Source organism: Aotus nancymaae, unplaced genomic scaffold (assembly GCF_030222135.1).
Source record: "Aotus nancymaae isolate 86718 unplaced genomic scaffold, 86718_ANA_hifiasm-v0.15.2.pri h1tg000079l, whole genome shotgun sequence".
NCBI lineage: Eukaryota > Metazoa > Chordata > Mammalia > Primates > Aotidae > Aotus > Aotus nancymaae.
In genome coordinates, this window is record NW_026988494.1 from 22,634,213 (window position 1) to 22,651,019 (window position 16,807).

Here is a 16,807-nt window from a genome sequence, read left to right on the forward strand (position 1 = left end):
GGGGCACTGGGCCCAACAGGATGCCATTTCTCGGGGCAATGCAAGGGCAGATGCAGTAGCAAAGGCTCTAACCAGTACTAGGCTGGCTCCCACTCCCGTCCTTGACCACCCCCTGGACCTTGCCCAAATTGCAAACGAACTGGACACTGGAAGGTTGATTGCCCATCCTGGACCAAAGGCCCACTCCCTGCACCTCTATGTGGGGAGCAGGCTGGTCTGCAGGAGGCAGTCCCTTCACCTGAATTTCTTGGCCTTCTGGATGACTGATGCAGCCCGGACTTGAGGACCCCCATCACCCTTGCCGAGCCCAGAGTAATGCTGCAGGTAGCGGGTAAGTCCATTTCTTTCTTAGTGGACATGGGGGCTACCTACTCTGTATTACCTTCCTACTCAGGGCCTAGCATACCTTCCCAGGTCTCGGTCATGGGAGTTAATGGAAGGCTTTCCTATCCCAACCAAACCCCTCCCCTAACCTGTCTCCTTGAGGGACACCCCTTCTCTCCTTTTTAATCATACCCTCATGCCCAGTTCCCCTGCTAGGAAGAGAGATTCTCTAGACTCTGGGGGCCACTCTCCAACTCACTAATCTCACATACTCAAATTCAAACCCCTCACATACACACCTCCTAATGTCTCTTCTAACAGAAGCTACACCCAATCCTAACCCTACAAACCAACTCCCTATCCCTCCGGATGTAATTGATCCCATGGTGTGGGATACATCTAAGCCTGTAATGGCGAGACATCACACACCAGTTAAAATACTTTTCAAAAATTCTACTTGTTTTCCCTCACGGCCTCAGTTTCCTATTTCAAAGACCCACCATCAAGGCCTGACGCCTATCATCGCTCGACTCCTAGCCCAGGGACTCCTTATATCCACCAGTTCCCCTTGTAACACTCCTATATTGCCAGTCCAAAAGCCGTCCGGCAACTATTGCTTGGTTCAGGACCTATGCCTTATCAACGAGGTGGTAGTACCCCTGCAGCCGGTGGTCCCCAACCCATATACCTTGTTATCTAACATTCGCTCCAATACCTCCCACTTCACAGTTCTGGACCTCAAGGATGCCTTCTTTACCATCCCTCTACACCCTGAGTTGTACTTTCTCTTTGCCTTCACCTGGACTGATCCAGACACCAATTTGGCACAACAGCTTACCTGGACAGTTTTGCCTCAGGGATTTAGAGACAGTCCTCATATTTTTGGGCAGGACTTAGCAGCTGATCTCAGCTCCTGCCCTCTCCAACCCAGTCTCCTCCTCCAATATGTGGACGACCTTTTACTCTGTAGTCCCTCCCTCTCGCTGTCTCAACAGCATACTGCCACTGTTCTTAACTAACTTTTTGGGATCCAAAGGATACCGAGTATCCCCATCCAAGGCACAGTTGTCAGTCACCTCAATAGTTTACTTAGGCATATGCCTCACCCCTACAACTAAGAGCCTGACGACAGACCATAAAAATGCACTCCTTTCACTACAGCCTCCAGAGACAGCACCAAATTCTCTCCTTTTTAGGGTTTGTGGGATTTTTTTCCACCATTGGATACCTAATTTTGCCTCCCTGGCTAAACCTTTGTATGTGGCAGCTAAAGACACACCCACGGGACCCCCTCTCCCACCCTGGGTTAGTAAAACAGGCTTTTAAAACCCTAAACTCGAGGCACGCCAACTCCCTGATGGGACGACATCCCAAAAGGCAGAGCTCATCGCCTTAACCCAAGCTCTTGCACTAGCAAAGGGAAAACGGGCAAATATCTTTACAGACTCCAAGTATGCTTTCCTTATTACCCACTGTCACTCTGCCCTTTGGAAAGAGTGATGATTCCTTACCATAAAAGGGACCACCATAGTCAATGCCACCCATATCTCAAACCTCTTGCAGGCTCTGTTACTCCCCAAAGAGGTCACTGTCATCCACTGTTGGGGGCACTGGGCCCAGCAGGATGCCATTTCTCGGGGCAATGCAAGGGCAGATGCGGTAGCAAAGGCTCTAACCAGTACTAGGCTGGCTCCCACTCCAGTCCTGTTCCTTACCACAGCCACATCACCAGGGTGCACACCATCAGAAAGACAGGACCTTATGTTAAGGGGTGGAACTGAGTCTGACCAGGGCTGGATCTTCCTAAATAATAAGATCGCCCTTCCATGGGAACAGGCTCCTAAAATTATTGCCAAAATCCACCAATCCTTACATATAGGGCTCAAAGCATTACACCACTTTGTGCAACCCCTCTTTTATTCACCAGGTTTACAACAGACAATTGAGCAGGTACACAAAACATGCGTTACTTGCTCTAAGGTCTCGTCTCAGGGAAGCTTGAGGCTACAGTTTCCCACCCACCAAATGCGTGGCAACCTGCCGGCTCAGGATTGGCAAATTGATTTCACCCATATGCCCACTCACAAAAAACTTCGCTACCTCCTAACCTTTGTAGATATCTTTTCAGGTTGGATTGAAGCCTTCCCCACTTCTCGGGAAACAGCAGACACGGTAGCCTCCATTCTTATTCAAGAGATCATCCCCCACTTTGGCCTACCTGCCACCATCCAGTCAGACAACGGTCCAGCATTCACAGCCCAGGTAGTCCAGCTGGTCGTCAAGTCTCTCAACATCTCCTGGAAACTACACATCCCCTACCACCCTCAGTCATCAGGTAAGGTCGAACTTACCTGTCACTCTTGAGAATGCCTTACCACGGCATTCTCAAAGACCATTTGGCCAAACTTACCATTGAGGTAAAACTTTCTTGGCCTACTCTCCTACCTCTTGCTCTAGCCCAGATCTGAGCCACCCCATGGGAACCAACGGGCCTTAGTCCCTTTGAGTTGCTGTATGGCCGACCGTTCCTGGTCTCTCATAATTTCCCGGTGCAACCACCTCCCCTAGCCACCTACCTTCCCTATCTATATCTCTCCTCCGCCACTTACTCAGGGAGCATGCAGATCATGCTCTCCCCATTGTTCCAGGGCCTGGAGACTCACACCCGGCAGCACCCCTTCAGCCAGGTGATAGTATTCTCCTCCGGGCGCTCCATGCAGGATCTCTGCAGCCCAGGTGGTCAGGACCCCACATCGTTATCCTGACCACCCCCACGGCTGCCAAGCTCCTGGGTCACACCCCATGGTATCATGTGTCCCGCCTTAAACTGGCACCACAAAATGACCAGTGGAAATCCAAATCCCTGGGCCCCACTTGCCTTCGCCTCACCCGCTGCCCCTGCCCGTCAACTCCTGATCTTTCGAATTATCCTGACATTTCTTCTAATATCTCCCTCTAAAGCCAGCCCCTACTATGCCTGGCAATTCTACTTGCAGGAATCCTGGAAACAAGGCCCCACCACTAGAACCCAATACAGTACTACAAGCTCATATGCGAGAAGTTGGACGTGTCTCTCAGTTGAGGTGCCAGCCGACTGACCTGTCCTCCTTACTTTGCCCCTATTCAGCAGGAAGTAGTCAGGAAGAGCGGCACCCTCTATCATCAAAAGGTTGGAATATAAGGCTGGTTGCATCGCCGAGAGCTCAGACACACCCCCTCCCCTCACGGGGAGCTCGGACACACCCCCTCCCCTTGCAGGGAGCTCGGACACAGCCCCCCCCCTCGCTGGGAGCTCGGATGCTCCCCCCCCCTCACGGAAAGCTCAGACACACCCCCTTCACGTCACTGGCCCAGGTTCCTACAAGCTTGTATGCAAGAAATTGGACAAGTGGCTGTTAACCAAATGCTGCTTCATCCCTTCGTCCAATTCTCAGTCGAGGCACCAGCCAACTGACCAGTTCCCCTTACTCCGCCCATATTCAGCAGGAAGTAGGAGGAGCAGCGCCCTCTATCTATCATCAAAAGGTCAGAACGTAAGGCTGGTTGCGTTGCCGGGAGCTCGTGTACACCCTCTCCCCTTGCCGGGAGCTTGGACACACCTCCTTCCCTTGCCGGGAGCTCGGACACACCCCCCCGCTGGGAGCCCGGGAAAAAAGCCCCACCAGGACCTACCTGATAGCATTTTGTCCCATCCAGGCCCCATTCCCTGCCTACCATTTTGTCCTATCTGGGCCCCACTCCCCGCCATTTTGTACCATCTGGGCCCCACTCCCATTTTGTCCCACTCACCTTGGGCACAGCCAATCAAATGCCTCCACTCCCTATAAAACCCCATGTCTGAGAGGAGTCTGCATGACTTCTCTGGCCCCTCCTGTCAGACTGCAGAACCTCACCCGGGAGCCTGAATAAATTCCCTTGCATTGGATTATTTTCGTGCTGGCCTCAGTTTCTTCGTTTTATCCTCAGTGAGAACAGACCTTACAGATGGTGCCGAAACCTGGGAGGAGTTGTAAGACCCCTCCTGGGGGAAACTTACTCCTCCTCACAGTGCCGGACCAGGAAGCTGCCGTTTCACCACAAGGTAAGACTTCTGTTACCCACTACCCCACCTGATGCTTTCAGGGAGTCCCTGTCCAAAAACCGCTGTGCAGCGTCAGGGATTCCCACTGTCGCGGGGTCCGTGTCCCCCGGCTTCCCTGCCATGGGGTCTATGACCCCCCCGGCTTCCTTCTCCACAGGTCCATGACCCTGGCAGGCCTCCCGCCGTGAGTCCATGACTCCGGCTTCCCTCCCTTCCTTCCCCATGGGTCCGTGACCCTGGGAGGCCTCCCGCCGTGAGTCCGTGACTCTGGTTTCGTTCCCCACGAGTCTGTGACTCCAGTTTACGACCTGAGTGTAAGAGGAGATGTCCCTACACTCTTGTTCTCTCCCCGTGAGGGGTTTTTTAGGGTCAGGAATTTGAAGGAGATGTCCCCACTTTCCTGAACCCTCACCAGCACCCGAGGTGTGGGTACTCAGAAGCCCTGTTTAAGCAGCCCTGCCTCACGGCAGAGCCAAATCCCCGGCTTATGCCAAATTCTTTAATTCAAACTGGCCTATTTGGCATAAAGGCTCCCGTTAGAAAGAAACTGAAAATACAGTTTCCTTCTCATCTGTTTTTTCTTTTTCGGTTTCTCTTTCTCTTTCTCTTTTTCTCTCTTTCTCGTCTCTCTCCCTCTCTTCTAAAATGGCGGCCGTACCACAGCCTTAAGATGGTGGCCGCTTTCTACCTTTAACTCTATCCTTCTCTCCTTTCCTAACTCCGATGCAAGTGAGTGAGTTTATGTGTAGTCCCACGGCCTAACAGCTATGGGGCTTGTGTGGGCCTCAACCCATGGTTCCATGGGGACGTGGCCGGGAAGGCATCAGACTGGTCTCCCATCTGGGGGCACCCACCCTTTGTTCATCAGTCTTGTATGTGGTACTGTCTTTATTGTAGCCATGTGGCAGATAGCCCTGGCCATGTCTTTTTTTGTTTTCTTCCTAATTATGATCATTATAAACGTGCAGGCTTCCTGGTATCTTTGTTCCCGACCCACCCTCTGTTCCTCTTGCACCACCGCCCAGGTGCTTCTAGCCAAAGAAACCTCCTCTTCACCCTTAGCCCCTTCTCTTCCTTTTCTGACCCTGATGCGTCTGAGGAACTCTCCTTTCTGCTGGCCTGACCCAATAATCCTCCACCTTATGATAAACCTCAACCCCCTTCAGCTCCTCCACCTCCTAATTACAACCTGGCCTCTCCTGTTAGTGCTCACACCTGCTCACACAGTGCTCCCAATGACGGGGCCTCCCTCCTTTGCCCCCTCCGCAAGGTGGCCGGAGCAGAGGGCATTGTCTGAGTGCATGTTCCCTTCTCCCTCTCCGACCTATCGGCCATTGAGAAACGCTTAGGTTCTTTTTCCATCAACCCTACTGCTTCCACCAAGGAATTTTGTTACCTTACTCAGGCATATGATTTAACTTGGCATGACATGTTTGTAATCCTATCCTCCACCCTCACCCCAGATGAGTGTGACCGGATTTTTACAGCAGCCTGGGAACATGCTAATCAGGTACACCTGACTGATAACCAGATGCCAGTAGGTGCGGCAGTGGTCCCAGAGGCCGACCCTAATTGGGACTATCAGGACGGTCGAGATGGCTGCCACTGCCGAGACCAGATGCTACAGTGCCTCCTGGCGGGCATGCAAAACGCAGCCCAAAAGGTAGTCAATTACAATAAGTTAAGGGAAATAACTCAGGGACCTGATGAAAACCCAGCCATCTTCCTTGACTGCTTAACTAATGCTATGATCCTCCATACATGGCTGGATCCGGCCTCCTTAGTAGGAGCTACGGTCCTAGCCACCCACTTTATCTCCCAGTCAGTGGCTGATATAAGGAGGAAACTTAAAAAAGCTGAGGAGGGCCCCCAGACTCCCATGTGAGACCTGGTAAACATGGCATTTAAAGGTTTTAACAGCCGAGAGGATAAGGCTGAGGCCACCTGACAGGCCCACTTAAGGCAGAAGGTAGGCCTCCAAACCTGAGCTCTTGTAGCAGCCCTGAGGCTGGCAGCCCACTGAACATCTGGTGAGGGAGGTCTATTGAAACCCTTCCAAAATGTTTTAAGGGCCCTGGCCGGGTCCTGTTATAGATGTATAGATCTATAACATAGATCTCAAACCTCTTGCAGGCTCTGTTACTCCCCAAAGAGGTCACTGTCATCCACTGTTGGGGGCACTGGGCCCAACAGGATGCCATTTCTCGGGGCAATGCAAGGGCAGATGCAGTAGCAAAGGCTCTAACCAGTACTAGGCTGGCTCCCACTCCCGTCCTTGACCACCCCCTGGACCTTGCCCAAATTGCAAACGAACTGGACACTGGAAGGTTGATTGCCCATCCTGGACCAAAGGCCCACTCCCTGCACCTCTATGTGGGGAGCAGGCTGGTCTGCAGGAGGCAGTCCCTTCACCTGAATTTCTTGGCCTTCTGGATGACTGATGCAGCCCGGACTTGAGGACCCCCATCACCCTTGCCGAGCCCAGAGTAATGCTGCAGGTAGCGGGTAAGTCCATTTCTTTCTTAGTGGACATGGGGGCTACCTACTCTGTATTACCTTCCTACTCAGGGCCTAGCATACCTTCCCAGGTCTCGGTCATGGGAGTTAATGGAAGGCTTTCCTATCCCAACCAAACCCCTCCCCTAACCTGTCTCCTTGAGGGACACCCCTTCTCTCCTTTTTAATCATACCCTCATGCCCAGTTCCCCTGCTAGGAAGAGAGATTCTCTAGACTCTGGGGGCCACTCTCCAACTCACTAATCTCACATACTCAAATTCAAACCCCTCACATACACACCTCCTAATGTCTCTTCTAACAGAAGCTACACCCAATCCTAACCCTACAAACCAACTCCCTATCCCTCCGGATGTAATTGATCCCATGGTGTGGGATACATCTAAGCCTGTAATGGCGAGACATCACACACCAGTTAAAATACTTTTCAAAAATTCTACTTGTTTTCCCTCACGGCCTCAGTTTCCTATTTCAAAGACCCACCATCAAGGCCTGACGCCTATCATCGCTCGACTCCTAGCCCAGGGACTCCTTATATCCACCAGTTCCCCTTGTAACACTCCTATATTGCCAGTCCAAAAGCCGTCCGGCAACTATTGCTTGGTTCAGGACCTATGCCTTATCAACGAGGTGGTAGTACCCCTGCAGCCGGTGGTCCCCAACCCATATACCTTGTTATCTAACATTCGCTCCAATACCTCCCACTTCACAGTTCTGGACCTCAAGGATGCCTTCTTTACCATCCCTCTACACCCTGAGTTGTACTTTCTCTTTGCCTTCACCTGGACTGATCCAGACACCAATTTGGCACAACAGCTTACCTGGACAGTTTTGCCTCAGGGATTTAGAGACAGTCCTCATATTTTTGGGCAGGACTTAGCAGCTGATCTCAGCTCCTGCCCTCTCCAACCCAGTCTCCTCCTCCAATATGTGGACGACCTTTTACTCTGTAGTCCCTCCCTCTCGCTGTCTCAACAGCATACTGCCACTGTTCTTAACTAACTTTTTGGGATCCAAAGGATACCGAGTATCCCCATCCAAGGCACAGTTGTCAGTCACCTCAATAGTTTACTTAGGCATATGCCTCACCCCTACAACTAAGAGCCTGACGACAGACCATAAAAATGCACTCCTTTCACTACAGCCTCCAGAGACAGCACCAAATTCTCTCCTTTTTAGGGTTTGTGGGATTTTTTTCCACCATTGGATACCTAATTTTGCCTCCCTGGCTAAACCTTTGTATGTGGCAGCTAAAGACACACCCACGGGACCCCCTCTCCCACCCTGGGTTAGTAAAACAGGCTTTTAAAACCCTAAACTCGAGGCACGCCAACTCCCTGATGGGACGACATCCCAAAAGGCAGAGCTCATCGCCTTAACCCAAGCTCTTGCACTAGCAAAGGGAAAACGGGCAAATATCTTTACAGACTCCAAGTATGCTTTCCTTATTACCCACTGTCACTCTGCCCTTTGGAAAGAGTGATGATTCCTTACCATAAAAGGGACCACCATAGTCAATGCCACCCATATCTCAAACCTCTTGCAGGCTCTGTTACTCCCCAAAGAGGTCACTGTCATCCACTGTTGGGGGCACTGGGCCCAGCAGGATGCCATTTCTCGGGGCAATGCAAGGGCAGATGCGGTAGCAAAGGCTCTAACCAGTACTAGGCTGGCTCCCACTCCAGTCCTGTTCCTTACCACAGCCACATCACCAGGGTGCACACCATCAGAAAGACAGGACCTTATGTTAAGGGGTGGAACTGAGTCTGACCAGGGCTGGATCTTCCTAAATAATAAGATCGCCCTTCCATGGGAACAGGCTCCTAAAATTATTGCCAAAATCCACCAATCCTTACATATAGGGCTCAAAGCATTACACCACTTTGTGCAACCCCTCTTTTATTCACCAGGTTTACAACAGACAATTGAGCAGGTACACAAAACATGCGTTACTTGCTCTAAGGTCTCGTCTCAGGGAAGCTTGAGGCTACAGTTTCCCACCCACCAAATGCGTGGCAACCTGCCGGCTCAGGATTGGCAAATTGATTTCACCCATATGCCCACTCACAAAAAACTTCGCTACCTCCTAACCTTTGTAGATATCTTTTCAGGTTGGATTGAAGCCTTCCCCACTTCTCGGGAAACAGCAGACACGGTAGCCTCCATTCTTATTCAAGAGATCATCCCCCACTTTGGCCTACCTGCCACCATCCAGTCAGACAACGGTCCAGCATTCACAGCCCAGGTAGTCCAGCTGGTCGTCAAGTCTCTCAACATCTCCTGGAAACTACACATCCCCTACCACCCTCAGTCATCAGGTAAGGTCGAACTTACCTGTCACTCTTGAGAATGCCTTACCACGGCATTCTCAAAGACCATTTGGCCAAACTTACCATTGAGGTAAAACTTTCTTGGCCTACTCTCCTACCTCTTGCTCTAGCCCAGATCTGAGCCACCCCATGGGAACCAACGGGCCTTAGTCCCTTTGAGTTGCTGTATGGCCGACCGTTCCTGGTCTCTCATAATTTCCCGGTGCAACCACCTCCCCTAGCCACCTACCTTCCCTATCTATATCTCTCCTCCGCCACTTACTCAGGGAGCATGCAGATCATGCTCTCCCCATTGTTCCAGGGCCTGGAGACTCACACCCGGCAGCACCCCTTCAGCCAGGTGATAGTATTCTCCTCCGGGCGCTCCATGCAGGATCTCTGCAGCCCAGGTGGTCAGGACCCCACATCGTTATCCTGACCACCCCCACGGCTGCCAAGCTCCTGGGTCACACCCCATGGTATCATGTGTCCCGCCTTAAACTGGCACCACAAAATGACCAGTGGAAATCCAAATCCCTGGGCCCCACTTGCCTTCGCCTCACCCGCTGCCCCTGCCCGTCAACTCCTGATCTTTCGAATTATCCTGACATTTCTTCTAATATCTCCCTCTAAAGCCAGCCCCTACTATGCCTGGCAATTCTACTTGCAGGAATCCTGGAAACAAGGCCCCACCACTAGAACCCAATACAGTACTACAAGCTCATATGCGAGAAGTTGGACGTGTCTCTCAGTTGAGGTGCCAGCCGACTGACCTGTCCTCCTTACTTTGCCCCTATTCAGCAGGAAGTAGTCAGGAAGAGCGGCACCCTCTATCATCAAAAGGTTGGAATATAAGGCTGGTTGCATCGCCGAGAGCTCAGACACACCCCCTCCCCTCACGGGGAGCTCGGACACACCCCCTCCCCTTGCAGGGAGCTCGGACACAGCCCCCCCCCTCGCTGGGAGCTCGGATGCTCCCCCCCCCTCACGGAAAGCTCAGACACACCCCCTTCACGTCACTGGCCCAGGTTCCTACAAGCTTGTATGCAAGAAATTGGACAAGTGGCTGTTAACCAAATGCTGCTTCATCCCTTCGTCCAATTCTCAGTCGAGGCACCAGCCAACTGACCAGTTCCCCTTACTCCGCCCATATTCAGCAGGAAGTAGGAGGAGCAGCGCCCTCTATCTATCATCAAAAGGTCAGAACGTAAGGCTGGTTGCGTTGCCGGGAGCTCGTGTACACCCTCTCCCCTTGCCGGGAGCTTGGACACACCTCCTTCCCTTGCCGGGAGCTCGGACACACCCCCCCGCTGGGAGCCCGGGAAAAAAGCCCCACCAGGACCTACCTGATAGCATTTTGTCCCATCCAGGCCCCATTCCCTGCCTACCATTTTGTCCTATCTGGGCCCCACTCCCCGCCATTTTGTACCATCTGGGCCCCACTCCCATTTTGTCCCACTCACCTTGGGCACAGCCAATCAAATGCCTCCACTCCCTATAAAACCCCATGTCTGAGAGGAGTCTGCATGACTTCTCTGGCCCCTCCTGTCAGACTGCAGAACCTCACCCGGGAGCCTGAATAAATTCCCTTGCATTGGATTATTTTCGTGCTGGCCTCAGTTTCTTCGTTTTATCCTCAGTGAGAACAGACCTTACAGATGGTGCCGAAACCTGGGAGGAGTTGTAAGACCCCTCCTGGGGGAAACTTACTCCTCCTCACAGTGCCGGACCAGGAAGCTGCCGTTTCACCACAAGGTAAGACTTCTGTTACCCACTACCCCACCTGATGCTTTCAGGGAGTCCCTGTCCAAAAACCGCTGTGCAGCGTCAGGGATTCCCACTGTCGCGGGGTCCGTGTCCCCCGGCTTCCCTGCCATGGGGTCTATGACCCCCCCGGCTTCCTTCTCCACAGGTCCATGACCCTGGCAGGCCTCCCGCCGTGAGTCCATGACTCCGGCTTCCCTCCCTTCCTTCCCCATGGGTCCGTGACCCTGGGAGGCCTCCCGCCGTGAGTCCGTGACTCTGGTTTCGTTCCCCACGAGTCTGTGACTCCAGTTTACGACCTGAGTGTAAGAGGAGATGTCCCTACACTCTTGTTCTCTCCCCGTGAGGGGTTTTTTAGGGTCAGGAATTTGAAGGAGATGTCCCCACTTTCCTGAACCCTCACCAGCACCCGAGGTGTGGGTACTCAGAAGCCCTGTTTAAGCAGCCCTGCCTCACGGCAGAGCCAAATCCCCGGCTTATGCCAAATTCTTTAATTCAAACTGGCCTATTTGGCATAAAGGCTCCCGTTAGAAAGAAACTGAAAATACAGTTTCCTTCTCATCTGTTTTTTCTTTTTCGGTTTCTCTTTCTCTTTCTCTTTTTCTCTCTTTCTCGTCTCTCTCCCTCTCTTCTAAAATGGCGGCCGTACCACAGCCTTAAGATGGTGGCCGCTTTCTACCTTTAACTCTATCCTTCTCTCCTTTCCTAACTCCGATGCAAGTGAGTGAGTTTATGTGTAGTCCCACGGCCTAACAGCTATGGGGCTTGTGTGGGCCTCAACCCATGGTTCCATGGGGACGTGGCCGGGAAGGCATCAGACTGGTCTCCCATCTGGGGGCACCCACCCTTTGTTCATCAGTCTTGTATGTGGTACTGTCTTTATTGTAGCCATGTGGCAGATAGCCCTGGCCATGTCTTTTTTTGTTTTCTTCCTAATTATGATCATTATAAACGTGCAGGCTTCCTGGTATCTTTGTTCCCGACCCACCCTCTGTTCCTCTTGCACCACCGCCCAGGTGCTTCTAGCCAAAGAAACCTCCTCTTCACCCTTAGCCCCTTCTCTTCCTTTTCTGACCCTGATGCGTCTGAGGAACTCTCCTTTCTGCTGGCCTGACCCAATAATCCTCCACCTTATGATAAACCTCAACCCCCTTCAGCTCCTCCACCTCCTAATTACAACCTGGCCTCTCCTGTTAGTGCTCACACCTGCTCACACAGTGCTCCCAATGACGGGGCCTCCCTCCTTTGCCCCCTCCGCAAGGTGGCCGGAGCAGAGGGCATTGTCTGAGTGCATGTTCCCTTCTCCCTCTCCGACCTATCGGCCATTGAGAAACGCTTAGGTTCTTTTTCCATCAACCCTACTGCTTCCACCAAGGAATTTTGTTACCTTACTCAGGCATATGATTTAACTTGGCATGACATGTTTGTAATCCTATCCTCCACCCTCACCCCAGATGAGTGTGACCGGATTTTTACAGCAGCCTGGGAACATGCTAATCAGGTACACCTGACTGATAACCAGATGCCAGTAGGTGCGGCAGTGGTCCCAGAGGCCGACCCTAATTGGGACTATCAGGACGGTCGAGATGGCTGCCACTGCCGAGACCAGATGCTACAGTGCCTCCTGGCGGGCATGCAAAACGCAGCCCAAAAGGTAGTCAATTACAATAAGTTAAGGGAAATAACTCAGGGACCTGATGAAAACCCAGCCATCTTCCTTGACTGCTTAACTAATGCTATGATCCTCCATACATGGCTGGATCCGGCCTCCTTAGTAGGAGCTACGGTCCTAGCCACCCACTTTATCTCCCAGTCAGTGGCTGATATAAGGAGGAAACTTAAAAAAGCTGAGGAGGGCCCCCAGACTCCCATGTGAGACCTGGTAAACATGGCATTTAAAGGTTTTAACAGCCGAGAGGATAAGGCTGAGGCCACCTGACAGGCCCACTTAAGGCAGAAGGTAGGCCTCCAAACCTGAGCTCTTGTAGCAGCCCTGAGGCTGGCAGCCCACTGAACATCTGGTGAGGGAGGTCTATTGAAACCCTTCCAAAATGTTTTAAGGGCCCTGGCCGGGTCCTGTTATAGATGTATAGATCTATAACATAGATCTCAAACCTCTTGCAGGCTCTGTTACTCCCCAAAGAGGTCACTGTCATCCACTGTTGGGGGCACTGGGCCCAACAGGATGCCATTTCTCGGGGCAATGCAAGGGCAGATGCAGTAGCAAAGGCTCTAACCAGTACTAGGCTGGCTCCCACTCCCGTCCTTGACCACCCCCTGGACCTTGCCCAAATTGCAAACGAACTGGACACTGGAAGGTTGATTGCCCATCCTGGACCAAAGGCCCACTCCCTGCACCTCTATGTGGGGAGCAGGCTGGTCTGCAGGAGGCAGTCCCTTCACCTGAATTTCTTGGCCTTCTGGATGACTGATGCAGCCCGGACTTGAGGACCCCCATCACCCTTGCCGAGCCCAGAGTAATGCTGCAGGTAGCGGGTAAGTCCATTTCTTTCTTAGTGGACATGGGGGCTACCTACTCTGTATTACCTTCCTACTCAGGGCCTAGCATACCTTCCCAGGTCTCGGTCATGGGAGTTAATGGAAGGCTTTCCTATCCCAACCAAACCCCTCCCCTAACCTGTCTCCTTGAGGGACACCCCTTCTCTCCTTTTTAATCATACCCTCATGCCCAGTTCCCCTGCTAGGAAGAGAGATTCTCTAGACTCTGGGGGCCACTCTCCAACTCACTAATCTCACATACTCAAATTCAAACCCCTCACATACACACCTCCTAATGTCTCTTCTAACAGAAGCTACACCCAATCCTAACCCTACAAACCAACTCCCTATCCCTCCGGATGTAATTGATCCCATGGTGTGGGATACATCTAAGCCTGTAATGGCGAGACATCACACACCAGTTAAAATACTTTTCAAAAATTCTACTTGTTTTCCCTCACGGCCTCAGTTTCCTATTTCAAAGACCCACCATCAAGGCCTGACGCCTATCATCGCTCGACTCCTAGCCCAGGGACTCCTTATATCCACCAGTTCCCCTTGTAACACTCCTATATTGCCAGTCCAAAAGCCGTCCGGCAACTATTGCTTGGTTCAGGACCTATGCCTTATCAACGAGGTGGTAGTACCCCTGCAGCCGGTGGTCCCCAACCCATATACCTTGTTATCTAACATTCGCTCCAATACCTCCCACTTCACAGTTCTGGACCTCAAGGATGCCTTCTTTACCATCCCTCTACACCCTGAGTTGTACTTTCTCTTTGCCTTCACCTGGACTGATCCAGACACCAATTTGGCACAACAGCTTACCTGGACAGTTTTGCCTCAGGGATTTAGAGACAGTCCTCATATTTTTGGGCAGGACTTAGCAGCTGATCTCAGCTCCTGCCCTCTCCAACCCAGTCTCCTCCTCCAATATGTGGACGACCTTTTACTCTGTAGTCCCTCCCTCTCGCTGTCTCAACAGCATACTGCCACTGTTCTTAACTAACTTTTTGGGATCCAAAGGATACCGAGTATCCCCATCCAAGGCACAGTTGTCAGTCACCTCAATAGTTTACTTAGGCATATGCCTCACCCCTACAACTAAGAGCCTGACGACAGACCATAAAAATGCACTCCTTTCACTACAGCCTCCAGAGACAGCACCAAATTCTCTCCTTTTTAGGGTTTGTGGGATTTTTTTCCACCATTGGATACCTAATTTTGCCTCCCTGGCTAAACCTTTGTATGTGGCAGCTAAAGACACACCCACGGGACCCCCTCTCCCACCCTGGGTTAGTAAAACAGGCTTTTAAAACCCTAAACTCGAGGCACGCCAACTCCCTGATGGGACGACATCCCAAAAGGCAGAGCTCATCGCCTTAACCCAAGCTCTTGCACTAGCAAAGGGAAAACGGGCAAATATCTTTACAGACTCCAAGTATGCTTTCCTTATTACCCACTGTCACTCTGCCCTTTGGAAAGAGTGATGATTCCTTACCATAAAAGGGACCACCATAGTCAATGCCACCCATATCTCAAACCTCTTGCAGGCTCTGTTACTCCCCAAAGAGGTCACTGTCATCCACTGTTGGGGGCACTGGGCCCAGCAGGATGCCATTTCTCGGGGCAATGCAAGGGCAGATGCGGTAGCAAAGGCTCTAACCAGTACTAGGCTGGCTCCCACTCCAGTCCTGTTCCTTACCACAGCCACATCACCAGGGTGCACACCATCAGAAAGACAGGACCTTATGTTAAGGGGTGGAACTGAGTCTGACCAGGGCTGGATCTTCCTAAATAATAAGATCGCCCTTCCATGGGAACAGGCTCCTAAAATTATTGCCAAAATCCACCAATCCTTACATATAGGGCTCAAAGCATTACACCACTTTGTGCAACCCCTCTTTTATTCACCAGGTTTACAACAGACAATTGAGCAGGTACACAAAACATGCGTTACTTGCTCTAAGGTCTCGTCTCAGGGAAGCTTGAGGCTACAGTTTCCCACCCACCAAATGCGTGGCAACCTGCCGGCTCAGGATTGGCAAATTGATTTCACCCATATGCCCACTCACAAAAAACTTCGCTACCTCCTAACCTTTGTAGATATCTTTTCAGGTTGGATTGAAGCCTTCCCCACTTCTCGGGAAACAGCAGACACGGTAGCCTCCATTCTTATTCAAGAGATCATCCCCCACTTTGGACTACCTGCCACCATCCAGTCAGACAACGGTCCAGCATTCACAGCCCAGGTAGTCCAGCTGGTCGTCAAGTCTCTCAACATCTCCTGGAAACTACACATCCCCTACCACCCTCAGTCATCAGGTAAGGTCGAACTTACCTGTCACTCTTGAGAATGCCTTACCACGGCATTCTCAAAGACCATTTGGCCAAACTTACCATTGAGGTAAAACTTTCTTGGCCTACTCTCCTACCTCTTGCTCTAGCCCAGATCTGAGCCACCCCATGGGAACCAACGGGCCTTAGTCCCTTTGAGTTGCTGTATGGCCGACCGTTCCTGGTCTCTCATAATTTCCCGGTGCAACCACCTCCCCTAGCCACCTACCTTCCCTATCTATATCTCTCCTCCGCCACTTACTCAGGGAGCATGCAGATCATGCTCTCCCCATTGTTCCAGGGCCTGGAGACTCACACCCGGCAGCACCCCTTCAGCCAGGTGATAGTATTCTCCTCCGGGCGCTCCATGCAGGATCTCTGCAGCCCAGGTGGTCAGGACCCCACATCGTTATCCTGACCACCCCCACGGCTGCCAAGCTCCTGGGTCACACCCCATGGTATCATGTGTCCCGCCTTAAACTGGCACCACAAAATGACCAGTGGAAATCCAAATCCCTGGGCCCCACTTGCCTTCGCCTCACCCGCTGCCCCTGCCCGTCAACTCCTGATCTTTCGAATTATCCTGACATTTCTTCTAATATCTCCCTCTAAAGCCAGCCCCTACTATGCCTGGCAATTCTACTTGCAGGAATCCTGGAAACAAGGCCCCACCACTAGAACCCAATACAGTACTACAAGCTCATATGCGAGAAGTTGGACGTGTCTCTCAGTTGAGGTGCCAGCCGACTGACCTGTCCTCCTTACTTTGCCCCTATTCAGCAGGAAGTAGTCAGGAAGAGCGGCACCCTCTATCATCAAAAGGTTGGAATATAAGGCTGGTTGCATCGCCGAGAGCTCAGACACACCCCCTCCCCTCACGGGGAGCTCGGACACACCCCCTCCCCTTGCAGGGAGCTCGGACACAGCCCCCCCCCTCGCTGGGAGCTCGGATGCTCCCCCCCCCCTCACGGAAAGCTC